The 13688-nt window shown below is 36.8% G+C and overlaps 1 protein-coding gene across 1 annotated transcript in view; it reads right to left on the bottom strand.

Moving 5' to 3' along the window:
- The window catches only part of AHI1 (Abelson helper integration site 1), a 188783-nt gene that overhangs the window by 86542 nt on the left and 88553 nt on the right, over positions 1-13688 (bottom strand). The gene's annotated exons all lie outside the window — the stretch shown is intronic.

Below are 13688 nucleotides of genomic sequence, written 5' to 3' on the forward strand. Positions count from 1 at the left end.
TAGTCTTCACATATGATAACGATTAGTTTAAATATTGCCTTCTCTATGAGGAATTATTTGTCACTACATCATATATACTCTGCAGAACACTTTGTTCATCTTTCTTAACATAGCAAGTATCAAACTGTATAATCCCACCTACATCCCCCTTTTAAACGTATGTCTCTAGTGAATACCTTCAGTGCTAGGGATGGGGTGGTGTTCTGCACTTTATTTGCACAAGGTTCTGTATAATCTGGGACCTCGCTATCCATCTGGCCTTACTGTCTTCTATTTTCCCCCTCATCCCCTCCACTCTAGCCATACTGGCCTCTCTCCTGCTCAAAATGCACATCAAGCACGCTCCTAACTTAGGATCTCGGTCAGGGATAACATGGTTTTCTTTCTCCTTCAAAATTCTGCTCAGGTCAGCTTCTTTGTGAAGCATTCCTTGACCATCCCATTTAAAACAGCAGCATAACCCCACTCCCCAGTTCACTTTATCTCTTTTCCCTGCTTTGCTTGCCTTTTATTCCGTATTTGTTTGCTTACTGTCTGTCTCTCTTCACTGGATGGTAAACTGAATAAAAACATGGATTTTTACCTGTTTTGTTTACAGATAATATTCACATAACACCTATAATAGTGCCTGGGACAACGTTAAGTATTCACTGGGTACTTATTGAATGTATGAATGAACCTTGCTTTCCCAGTATCTGCATAAACAGGAATTAAACATCCTTTAGCATTAAAAAACACACAAAAAAGACAAAGTTAAAGTGAGAAAGGATTTAATAATGGAAAAAAAGTATTTTTGTTTATTACACCAGTATGGTAGAGAGACTGTAGGAAGTCTCAGTTCTCATTTTCTCAGTTCTATCCACAAAAGATATAAATAATTTAAATTCTAGGAATGAATAATAAATTTCAATCCTGAACATAAACATGATAATTTAGAAAATGGGTTTCCATAACTCAAAGCAAAAAGAAGTCATTTAAAAAATATGCTTATCATGCTATATCAACTTTTTCTCTATAAAAGTTAAGTGGATATTAAGAAGTACATTAATTTGCCTAACTTCTACACTGTGCATTTATAATTGCCTTTAGCATCGGCTTTTAAAGTGTTTTACTTTCAACTCTTTGTTAAATCTTCTCTTGAAAATATACAGATGAAAAAGACAGAGATAATATTAAATATCAAGCCTCATAATGTTACTACAAAAGAAGAAAATAAGAGACAATCTTCCTAAAGCACCCCCACCCCTAAACTTTGTTGATTTTGAATTGGCCAAAATTAAAAACATTCTTTGCTCAAAGAAAATTTAACAGCTGTGAGATGTGAAAGACTTGATTCCTTTCACAAGCAGGGCAAGTATATACCACACACACAGTCACTCACACACAGTAATATGAGAGAAAATGGAGTGCTTCATAATTATTCACTCCTTCCCAGAATACCAGAACACCCTTGGGAGGAGATTTGAAGCACGCAGCACAGTAACTAAGATCATTACATGACTCATGACCCCGCAAACTGCAAGAAAATCCAGATTCCTAGTCCTCTGCTATCACTTGGAGGAGTCGTAATTGGACAATACACTGTTCTGTATCATACAGACAACAAAGAATTCCAAGCAGGGCCGTGCAACTAAGTGCATTTTGTAAGGATGATACATTTAATTAGATTTATTCCTTTTTCTGTGCTCCCTCAGTGTATGCTTACTGCCTGTTGAGCTCAACCCCATTATACTGTATGTAACTGTATCTTTGCAGCTGAATTCTTCAGCTACCCTGGGAGGACTTTTCAGGGTAGTATTTTTCTCCCATTTCTCCAGGGCTTGGCCAATCCCTATCATACAGTAGGTTCTCCACAAACACTGGATGATGAACTGTATAAATTTTTCATTAATTATAAAAAGTTTCTATTTTTTAAAGTGGCTAATAGTTTTTGTAAGGGTGCTTCCACTAAAATATAATATTTTTGGTTCTGCTAAAAAAAGATAGATATTAGTCAAAAATCATTTTCAATTTTTATTCCTTGTAAAATTATAGATGATTTTATAGTAGAAAGACTTGGGGGGGGGGAAGGTGCTTAAAATTAGAACAATATTCTACTTTTTACTTAATAAGTATTTACAATGCAAAAGCCTCCTAAATTATTTTTAAAAAATGACCAGTCGCTGCATTTACTCATTTTTTAGTTTCCATATCTGTCATCGACTTCGCTCTCAAACTCATAGGCAGGTTGCTAGGAAATATACAGAGATGGAGTCTTCACATTTTCATTCAAGGAAGCTTCCTGAAAACACACATTTAAAATTCTGGAAAATACAAATCAACATTACACAGACGACTCTTTCATTACCACAAGGCCTGGTTCCTAAACCTAATTTCCATCATTAGTTAGCATTTTCAATAAATGATGGATATTCATTTCCAGAAAACATTACCAGTAAAGTCTGTGACATCACAGACTGTTCACTATCCAGACCAAACTGACTCAACCACAAAATGCAAAAGTGTGCACTTAGCTAGTCTAAGGGAAACCTTAGGGCTCCACTGAGTTTTAGAAAAGTATAACCTAACTGAGTACGAGTAAATGAGAACTTAATTTACACAGCCCTTCTCGTCTGCATGTCCAAGGCCTTCCTGTGAATTTCTAGGGCCTTCAGCAGACACAAACCAAAATGTTTAAAAACTAAAGTGTTTCTTGTCATTGATTTTATTTTTAAAAAATTACTTTAGGACACAAATTTATGAAGGAAACAAAAATTATTATATTTATAATAATATATGTATATACTATTATATATTTTAATAATTAAATAATATATTTATAATAGCTTATGATATAAATGGTATTTTATATTTCCTCCTTGACAGGGGAGGAAACTTTAAGGGTTGCTTCTTTGGTTCTTAGTAGTGTTTACCCAAGCAAAATTAGTAAATATAAAATGATTACTAGTTTTTAAAACTTATTATTTCTCACAGAATCATAGAACATAAAGGCTAGAATGGAAAGTGTTTTGAAATATGAAAAATGTTAATGTTCAGGTATATAAAGGGAAGAAATAAATATGATTAATATGGACTAAACTTGACCTTTTATTTTAAATATAAATTATAATATTGTTCACTATCAGAGATATGAACAATATTTTCATATACAGATATATGGGTCAACATTTTCATATACAGATATATTCCTTACAATACTGAAAAACTAAAAGTAACCATTATATTTGGCTACTGAAGAAAGGTTTCAACATTATGGAATACTCATTTCTTTCAAGACTATATATTATTAACTTTATAATCAGAAAAAATTATGGAAGAATGTACTTTAAAAATTACATATTTGAAACTAATACCCTACACTAATTTTTTTATGCCCAACTGGCTTAAAAATTAAAAAGTTGCTAATTTCAGTTTGAGATTATACAATAGTAAAATGCATCATATAGCTAATGCATCCATTTACTAAAATGCATCATTTACTAAATAATAGTAAATGTAGTCTTATTCTCAAACTATAAAAACAAACAATAAAGGAGTACTTGTTCAAAAACAATTTAGTCATTCTATAACCCACTCTCTCATCCTGCCTGTTGCAGCCCTGCGGAGCTGTTGCAATTCTTCCTCTAATCCTCACTTTCACTGCACTGACAGTTTCATTTTACCTTGGAGGCCCAGCAGCAAATTCAGAACATTCACTACTTTCACCATGATATAAGTTATGTTCTGATAAAGAAGTTGAAACCTTCCAAGTCTCCTTCTTTTGAATTATATAATAAAAACCACTATTGTCTTTTTTAAAGACTTTTATTAATTTATTTTTAGACAGAGGGGAAGGGAGGAAAAAAGGAGAGAAACATCAATGTGTAGTTGTCTGTCACATGCCCCCTACTGGGGACCTGGCCCACAAGCCAGGCATGTGCTGACTGGGAAATGAACCAGCAACCTTTTGGTTCACAGGCCTGCGCTCAATCCACTGAGCCACACCAGCCAGAGAAAAACCACTATTGTCTTGGAAATGTTTAATCAGTATGCCTAGAACTTGTATTCTGAAAATATACATATATGTACTAAAGCAGGGGTCCCCAACCTCCAGGCTGCAGACCAATACGGGTCTGGGCCTGGTTAGAAACTGGCCCCCAGAGCAAGCAGGAAGAGAGCTTGATTGTAATGCACTTGAATCATCCCCAAACCACTTCTCCACCCCCACCCCACCCTGCCATGCAAAAACTGTCTCCTACAAAACTGGTCCCTGATGCCAAAAAGGTTGGAGACCACTGTACTAGATGATTATGGATATTAACATAAGACATTCACTAAGTTTAAATCTAAGAACATCATGATTTCTCTAAAATTCAGTGGGAAGTTGGATTAATTTAAAACAAAAAGTTTCAGTAATTAGAGGGATTGAGCAAAAAGGAAAAAGGACACATGGACAACAGTGTGGTGATTGCTGGGGTGAGAGGAGTATAAGGGGACTAGATGGAAATGGAAAAAATACAATAAAGATTAAATAAAAAAATAATTACTTGGTCAATATGGAGACTTAGGTAAACACAGCTCTCCTCCTTACACAACCACAGCAAAAATTATAACTAGGCTACAAAATAAATATTGTGTCACAAGATTGAGCTCTATGGAAGTCTGACAACCAAGGAATTAAAGAAGCCACATTCATCCAAATGGGTAAGAGGGGCAGAGACACTGAACAGGAGGTCCCACACCCATGTATGGTAGATAAAAATCGGGAGGGATACCTCAGGAGTGAGGGATCTGAGCCCCACACCAGACCACCCAGCCCAGAGTTCCAGTGCCAGGATGATAAGTATTCAAAACTTCTGGCTGTAAAAACCAGTGAGGGTTGGGGCGGCAGAAGAAACTGGGATTCTCAGGAGTCTCCTCTTAAAGGTCCTGTAAGAGAGACAGGACTTAAACAGACTCACTCTCTCTGGGCTTCAGCACCAGGGCAACACCTGGAGGAGCACGAGTGGCATACAGGGACAAATTGAAGTGTCTGGCATCAGCGAGTGCTGGGAGAGCTTCCTCCTGGACAAAACTCCAGAGGCCAGGCAGCAGCACTGTCCCCTCTCCGAGCCCTCCCCCACATAGAGCCACAGAGCGGTGACATAGGTTGCCCTGCCCTGGCGATTATCTAAAGCTCTGCCCCATCTAATTTACAGGTGTGCTGTTTGACATTGAGCCATGCTACTACACAGGAAGTCAAAGCAGCTCTACCTTACACACAGAAACACACAGGGAGGCTGCCAAAATGAGGAGACAAAGAAGTATGGCCCAAATGAAAGAACAGAACAAAACTCTAGAAAAAGAACTAAACAAAATGGAGATAAGTAATCTGTCAGATGCAGAGTTCAAAACATTGGTTATTAGGATGCTCAAGGAACTCACTAGGTAGAGTACTTCAACAGCATAAAAAGACTCAGTCAGCAATGAAGGTTACACTAAGTGAAATAGAGAAAAAATTACAGGGGACCAACAGTGGAGTGGATGAAGCTCAGAATCAAATCAATGATTTGGAACATAAGGAAGGAAAAAGCATTCAATCAGAACAGCAAGAAGAAAAAGGAATAAAAAAAAATGAGGACAGGCTAAGAAGCCTCTAGGACACCTTCACATGTACCAATATTTGAATATAGGGGTGCCAGAAGAAGAGGAAGAGCAAGAAATTGAAAAACGTATGAAGGAAATAGACATACAAGTCCAGGAAGCACAGAGAGTCCCAAACAAGATGGACCCAAATAGGCCGACACCAAGACACATCATAATTAAAATGCCACAGGTTAAAGATAAAGAGACTCTTAAAAGCAGCAAGGGAAAAGCAGAGAGTTACCTACAAAGGAGTCTCCTTAAGACTGAGAGCTGATTTCTCAAAAGAAAGTTTGCAGGCAAGAAGGAACAGGCCAGAAGTATTCAAAATGATGACAAGCAAGGACCTACAACTTAGATTACTCTATCCAGCAAAGCTATCACTTAGAATGGAAGGACAAACAGCTTCCCAGACAAGGTAAAGCTAAAAGAGTTCATCATCACCAGGCCATTATTATATGAAATGCTAAAGGGACTTATTTGAGAAAAAGAAGATCAAAACTATGAACAATGAATGACAATAAACATATACCTATTAAAAATTGCATTAAAAAACCAAACTAAGTAAAAAAGAAGAACAGAGACAGAATTGTGGATACAGAGGGTATTTTGATGGTTGCCAGATGGGTGGGGGATGTGGAGGAAAGGGTGAGGATGCAAGGGGATTAAGAAGTATAAATTGATAGTCACAGAATAGCCACAGGGATGTAAAGTACAGTGTAGAAAATAGAGTAGCCAAAGAACTTATATGCATGACCCATGGACATGAACTAAGTGGGGAGAATGGCGGAAGGAATAGGGGTTACTGGGTGGAGGAGGGCATAGGGCAACAACTGGGACAACTGTAATAACATAATAAAATATATTAAAATAATTAAAACAGTTCTGAATATACTAAAAGATAATAGCTATAATTCTTATTGCATTATAAATCTAACATGGGTTAATTTGAAAACTTTTGCTTGCAGTAAACGCTTCCATCCATTTTCAAATGGCAAGTCACTGTAATGAAAAACCTTGCTCCAGGTCATAGCATAAGTAACAGAATCTGGATCTAAATTCAGGTGTCTCCAATTGCTTGGCTAAGTGCTACTACATCATCATGTATTGATTTAAATACAAAATTAAGAAAAGTTTAGAGTATTCAAGTTAATCAATATTGCTCATTAATAACATCTGCAGAATTATGGCGATGAAATATGAAATCTCCCATATTATAACTATGTATGGTGCCAGTTGTAGGTACTGGAAATGTCAAGGGGAACACTCTGTAAAGTATATGATTGTCTAACCACTAGGCTGTACACCTGAAACTGATACAAAACAAAACTGAAAGAAAAAAATCTAGTAGTTGCTAAGGAGATGGGAAAACAGAATGTGGTGTCCTAGAAACCAGGGTCTAAGAAGTGATCAAATGTGTCAAATGCTGATGAAATCAAGCAAAAGAAAGGACAAAGACTTGACCATGGGAATTTGCAATGTTAAAGTCACTGGAGAGCCTGAAAACAAGATTACAGATTTGAACAAATTTATGGAAGATGGAAAGTGATTAGAAACATGTCACTGAAAATATGGTAGGCTGCAGCAGATACAGAATCTATCTGACAATGAAACTCACAGGATCTGTGACCACAGATGCAGCACTTTTGGTAGGTGACAAAACAAAACGAATCCCAGGAAAGACAACCAAAGGTCTGTGTGCAAAAAATAACCCAAGCAGGCCATGTGCAGATTCCACATGAAATGGATGCTGTAGGGCATTCACCTCAGATAAAAAACAAAATCAGTGGAATTGTTTCCAAAAATATTGGACAAAGCATTTGGGAAGAGTAAAGACTTCTGGAGTGGATAATGTTGTCCCTCCTCTTCTCATTCTGACAGTCTGGCAGCTGGGCTCATGTATCTTGCCTGCGTACCCTAAATATAAGCTGCGAGTTAATATGTCTTATCTATGTATACAAAGTTCTCAACAGACTTTCTGGTAAGGTGAACAAAATAGTGAGATTACAGAGCTATTTACCAAACAGAAGGGGAATACCGTATTTCTACCCGGTCCTCCATTTTGTTTTTTAAATTCTCACCAGAGCACATGTTCATTGATCTGTGTAAGGGCAGGGGGTGGGGGAGAGGGAGAGAGAGAAACATCGATTGGTTGCTTCCCATTTGCACCTCAACCAACTGGGGACTAAACCTGAAAGCTAGGTATGTGCCCTAACCGGGGAATTGAATCCACAACCTTTATGAGAAGAAACCCCTCATGCACTGAGCCACCAGGCCAGGGCCATTCTTAAAAATAGACATGCCAAGGATCATCTGAAATAAACAATCCATTGGCATGAAAGAAAAAAACAGGATATATACACAGATAAAATAGCTGGACACAGAGGAAACATCACTTCAGAGAAAAGAGCTTTACATTCATATTTAGAAAGATGTAATGACATCCACAAACTGATACTAGAAAACAGGAGCAAACAGGACAAGAAAGAAAACCATAAAGATTAAAAAGTATGACTGGTGAAGAGAGATTTAGAATGAAGAAATGAGAAGACTCTGAGACTGACGAGTTTGATAAAGGAAATGAGAAGAGTCCAAGATGAATCCAGCTCCCGAGTGCAAGAATGGCAATGTTGTCGCAGAAGTGAGGCAGAAGAGGAAAACACGGAGGCTCCTGTCAGGAAGCTGAAGCCCACTAAGGGCAGTGATTACATTCCTGTCACGTATATGACAAAAAGTGGCTGGCTCACCTATCCTGCTACACAGGTTTGAGGATGAATGTCTTTTCTGTGATCAGACTTCACACAGAACCATGCACACTACAACAGTGCTATCAAATTTTTATTGAACTCTCAAAATCTTTACACTAGTCCTTTAAATATAAGATCCTATATGTAAATAATTTCTATAAATCTTCAAAATATAAAACCAATTAAGAAGTTAATGTATCAATTGGTGAATATCAGAATGTCTATAAAATACAAATTCAATAATCTAGTATGTACTTTTGCTATGTTTACATTAAATCATATAGTTTTCATATCCATTAAATCAGTAAGATCTCATTTTAATTACAGTTTATGGCCTTCAGTTGTTTTTTAATTTTCACTGAATATGAATATAACTATTTCACTTTTAAAATTAACCCACTGGGCAAATGCTACAACATGCTCTGACAACTAAATTCAGTAGTTCACAAACTAAACATGCCCCCCACCATGCAAATGTGACTGACAAAGAATAGCTTCAAGTATATTTTCTGTGTTTAACAGATTGAGGAAAAGGGCTGAAAGTTTTAAGGTTCAAACTATATATACCACATAAATATCATACAAAATAGCTTCTTACAAAATAAATGCCTAGAAAAGAGCAAATTTAAGCTCATCAAAATCAGCAGATATAAATTAGAAAAGTTCACATTTATATTCTCCCCTCAGAGAATATTAGGAGAAATTTAATATCTCAAAGGGGACATTAATACTCAATGCATATCCCTATGCATGGGAACAATTCATTAATTATATTAATATTTAATAGTTCATAAAAATGATTTTTAAATTTTAAAATATACAGAATATACTTTATTAATAGCATTAGAAACACTTTACTAATTCATATGACATTATTCAGGAAATAAAGGGGCTTTTATTCCAAGTGTGAGTAAATTTTAATCTTTAATAAGTGGATTAACTCAGCTCACTGGAGAACTCTTAGAGAAATTCTGATATTGGTTACTAAAATGGTACCCTATACCTTTAATTTAACAAATATCAATTTCAGAGAATCCAGTTATGAAAGAGCACCAAAAAAAAAAAAGCTGAACAAATGAAATCCCAGTCTTTGTGGAAGGGAAGTATAAAATGGTCATGTTAAAGGAAAAAAAGTCTGCATGATGAAGGTCTTTTGCTCAGTGTCCAGAAAAACCAAACAGGAAAACAGTCTCACCTCCAGGGTGTTTTGTGACTGGTGTTTAAGTGGAAAGCCAAAGTTTTAAAAGTTAAGTGGTTTCTAGTGGATTATTTAAAGTTTGAGATGCTTGTTTAAAAACTTTCCTCTTAAAATTACTTCATCTTAATGTCTTTTTTGGCATGCTTCTAAAACTTCTATATCCATTATTTGCCTCTCCAACATGTTCTTTTTTTCTATAATAATCACTTAACACATTTTTTAGAATCATGTCTTAAAATAAGATTTCCTCCATTCCTTTGGCCACAATGTAAATTGCATTATTTCAACCTCTCAAAAAAAATGGGAAGAATCTCCCATAAAAACTCATGTTGTTTAGTCTCACAATATCTCATGCACTTCAAAGTATTTAAAATATCTGTCTGATCCTCATGATTCTAGGAAGCAGGAAATTTAAATGAAGTTGAAAATAGAGACACGAGGCCTGGGGAGGGAAAGTCAGCCACCCAAGGTAACAGCTCTGAGAAGGGCCGGCCAGGGCTCAGGCCCAGCTCTGACCCGGCCTTCTGACCCGAGGGCCACTGCGTTTTCCATCACAGTGCGTGAGTCCTGAATTCATATTCAACAAAACCTTGCTTTTAAAAATTGTGTAATAGAAGCCTTATTCTTTCTAGTTCCATAAAGAACATTTAAGGACTTTTGTCTACAGAAAATCAGTTAATTCTGTAGTAGATTATCTTTATCTATGGTAGTGAATTAATTCCTTCCACCCATCCTACCATCTGAACTTGAATTCCAAGGTTTGGTAAGAGTATTCAATAAAATATTCCTTCTCAATTAATAGTCTAAAGTTCATTAAGCAATACTAACAGAAAATACTGCCAATTCTGATGGGATGAGAAAGTTCTTTGAAGTTCACTTTACCTTCCTTAAAATGGAAACCCCCTTTTAACATCAACTGTGTTTACTGAGAATTATTCTAATTTCTATTTTTTGCCAAAAATATTTTTTTCTTCTTCGAAATACAAGAATCATCTTGTTTCCAGCTCACTTGTAACACCTTCTGCAATAGGTTATACAAGGATATCGTGGACTCTCTGGTGAAATTATGGCCCAAGCAGAATTCATTATTTTTTCTTTTTTTTTAATATATTTTATTGATTATGCTGTTACAGTTGTCCCATTTTTTCTCCCCTTTATTCTCCTCCACCATGGAACCCCCTCTCATCAGCATTCCCTCACCTTAGTTCATGTCCATGAGTTGTACATAATAAGCTCTGTGGTTTCTCCATTTCCTCTACTATTTTTAACCTCCCCCTATTTTGTACCTACCATTTATACTTCTTATTCCTGCACCTTGTCCCACATTCTCACCCCTCCCCCTCCCAACTGATAGCCCTCCATGTGATCTCCATTTCTGTGATTCTGTTCCTATTCTAGTTGTTTGCTTAGTTTTTGTAGGGTTTTTTTGGTTCAGTTATTGATAGTTGTGAGTTTGTTGTCATTTTAATCTTCATAGTTTTGATCATCTTTTTCTTAGATAAGTGCCTTTAGTATTTCATTAAGGCCTGGTGATGATGAACTCCTTTAACTTGACCTTATCTGGGAAGCACTTTATCTGCCCTTCCATTCTAAATAATAGCTATGCTGGATAGAGTAATCTTGGACGTAGGTCCTTGCCTTTCATGACTTTGAACACTTCTTCCCAGCCCCTTCTTGCCTGCAAGATTTCTTTTGAGAAATCAACTGAATCTGATGGGAACTCCTTTGTAGGTAACTGTCTCCTTTTCTCTTGCTGCTGCTTTTAAGATTCTCTCCTTATCTTTAATCTTGGGTAATATAATGATGATGTGCCTTGGTGTGTTCCTCCTTGGGTCCAACTTCTTTGGGGCTCTCCGAGCTTCCTGGACTTCCTGGAAGTCTATTTCCTTTGCCAGATTGGAAAAGTTCTCCATTATTTTTTCAAAAAAGTTTTCAATTTCTTGCTCTTCCTCTTCTCCTTCTGGTACCCCTATGATTCAGATGTCAGAACATCTAAAGTTGTCCGGGAGGTTCCTAAGCCTCTCCTCAAATTTTGAATTGTTTCTTCACTCTGTTCCGGTTGAATGTTTATTTCTTCCTCTGCTCCAAATTGTTGATTTGAGTCCTGGTTTCCTTCCCCTCACTGTTGGTTCCCTGTGTATTTTTCTTTACTGCACTTAGCATACCCTTCACTTTTTCCTCTATTTTGTGATCATACTCAACCATTTCTGTGAGCATCTTTATTACCAGTGTTTTGAACTCTGAATCTGATGGGTTGGCTCTCTCTTTACCGCTTAGTTCTACTTTTGGAGTTTTGATCTGTTCTTTCATTAGGGCTATATTATTTTGTCTCAGCCCACCTATTATATAGTCAGGGGTGGAACCTTAGGTATTTACCAGGGTAGGGTAACCCTCATTGTGGCATTGTGGTGCTGTGGGGGAAGGGTCTGAGAGGGAACAATGCCACTCGCTCGGCTTTTGCCCTGCTTTCAGTTACTTCCTCTGCTATCTACAAGCAAATTGGGCCCTTCTGATGCTGATTCCCAGGTGGGTAGGTTTGTGTATGAGCTAGGGCCATGAGGGTTTCTCCAATGAACTCTCCTGAGAGACTGGGAGCTTCTCCTGCTGATGCAACCCCCACAGGTTTTTACAGCCAGAGGTTTGAGGCTTTATTTCCCCTCAGTGGAGCTCTGGGTTGCATGGTCTGCCTTGCTCCCCAGTTGTTCCTCCTGGTTTACCCACAGGCAGATGTGGAGATGTGGGACCACCCGGTCTGCCATGTGCCGCCTTGCCATGCCTCCTCTCCACCCCAGCTGCCCATCTCTGCCCCTCCTACCAGGCCGGTTGAATGTTTCCTTCTTAACTCCTTAGTTGTAGGATTTCCATACAGTTTGATTTTCTGGCAGTTCTGGTTATTTTTTGTTTTGAAATTTGTTGTTGTCCTTCTTTTGGTTGTGCAAGGAGGTAAAGTGTATCTACCTACTTCAATCTTGGCCAGAAATATATTTGTTAGTTTAAAAGTTTTGCACTTCTCTGTAACAAATTAAACATTAAGAAATGATGAGATCTTGAAAACAATAAAAATAAAATTTAACTGGAAAAATAGCTCCTAATTTTAAGTTAATTTTTAATTTTTTATTCTCAAGGGAACAAGTGTATACTTGTCAAAGAAATGCAAAATAAATATAAAAATATAGCTCTTCAAGTAATATTCAAAATGTAAAGCATAAAAGTTAATTTGACAGATATCTTAACTAATACCAAAGTCATTAGAATGATGTTATGACTTTAAGTCAAATAACTTGACCATTTAGGATATGGTAAAAAGTTAGATTCAATGACTGGTTATCAAGTTTCTTATGTGCTTATATGATCTAATGGAGAATGGAAAAAAAAAAAAATATGAAGACAGCCCTGGCTGGCGTAGCTCAGTGGATTGAGCTCGGGCTGAGAACCAAAGCATCGCAGGTTCGATTCCCAGTCAAGGTACATGCCTGGGTTGCAGGCCACGGCCCCCAGCAACCGCACATTGATGTTTCTCTCTCTCTCTTTCTCCCTCCCTTCCTTCTCTAAAAATAAATAAATAAAATATTTTTTAAAAAATATGAAGACAGAAGAAGCTACTGGTTGGTTTTAAAACCAAGTTACACTCTGCCTCCCCCGTCAAACTCCAAGTCAACAACTGAAAAAAATGAAATAAAGATTATATTAATAAAATGATTCATTTCATTTTGTATGAGCCATATATTAAACATGAACTGAATTTAGCACAATGCTGTGAAAAGATAAACCAAGTTCTTAAAAATAAAACATGCTGTCCTTCAAGTATAAACACATAAAGGTGATACAACTACCCCACTGCCAACAGAATAAGCACTTCTGGCTAATTTTCATGACCCCCCACAACACTGATGAATTTTAGTTTTTACTTAATAAGCCACATTTAAAAATTTACTTCTATAATAAGGTCTCCTGAGATGGTTGAAAGGGTTCTGAGATTTTGACAAACTGTCACAGAATAAAATTTCTCTGCAGAGAACTTCTGGAACTGACTGAAGAATAAACACCACAGTTTCACTAGAACCAAGCTTTCTAAAAGAATCTAGTAACTTGTAAACACAGAATTATATTTAAAGGCAAAAAAACCCAAGTTTATTAATCCT

Source organism: Phyllostomus hastatus, unplaced genomic scaffold (genome assembly GCF_019186645.2).
Source record: "Phyllostomus hastatus isolate PE091 unplaced genomic scaffold, TTU_PhHast_1.1 phas_contig_40, whole genome shotgun sequence".
NCBI lineage: Eukaryota > Metazoa > Chordata > Mammalia > Chiroptera > Phyllostomidae > Phyllostomus > Phyllostomus hastatus.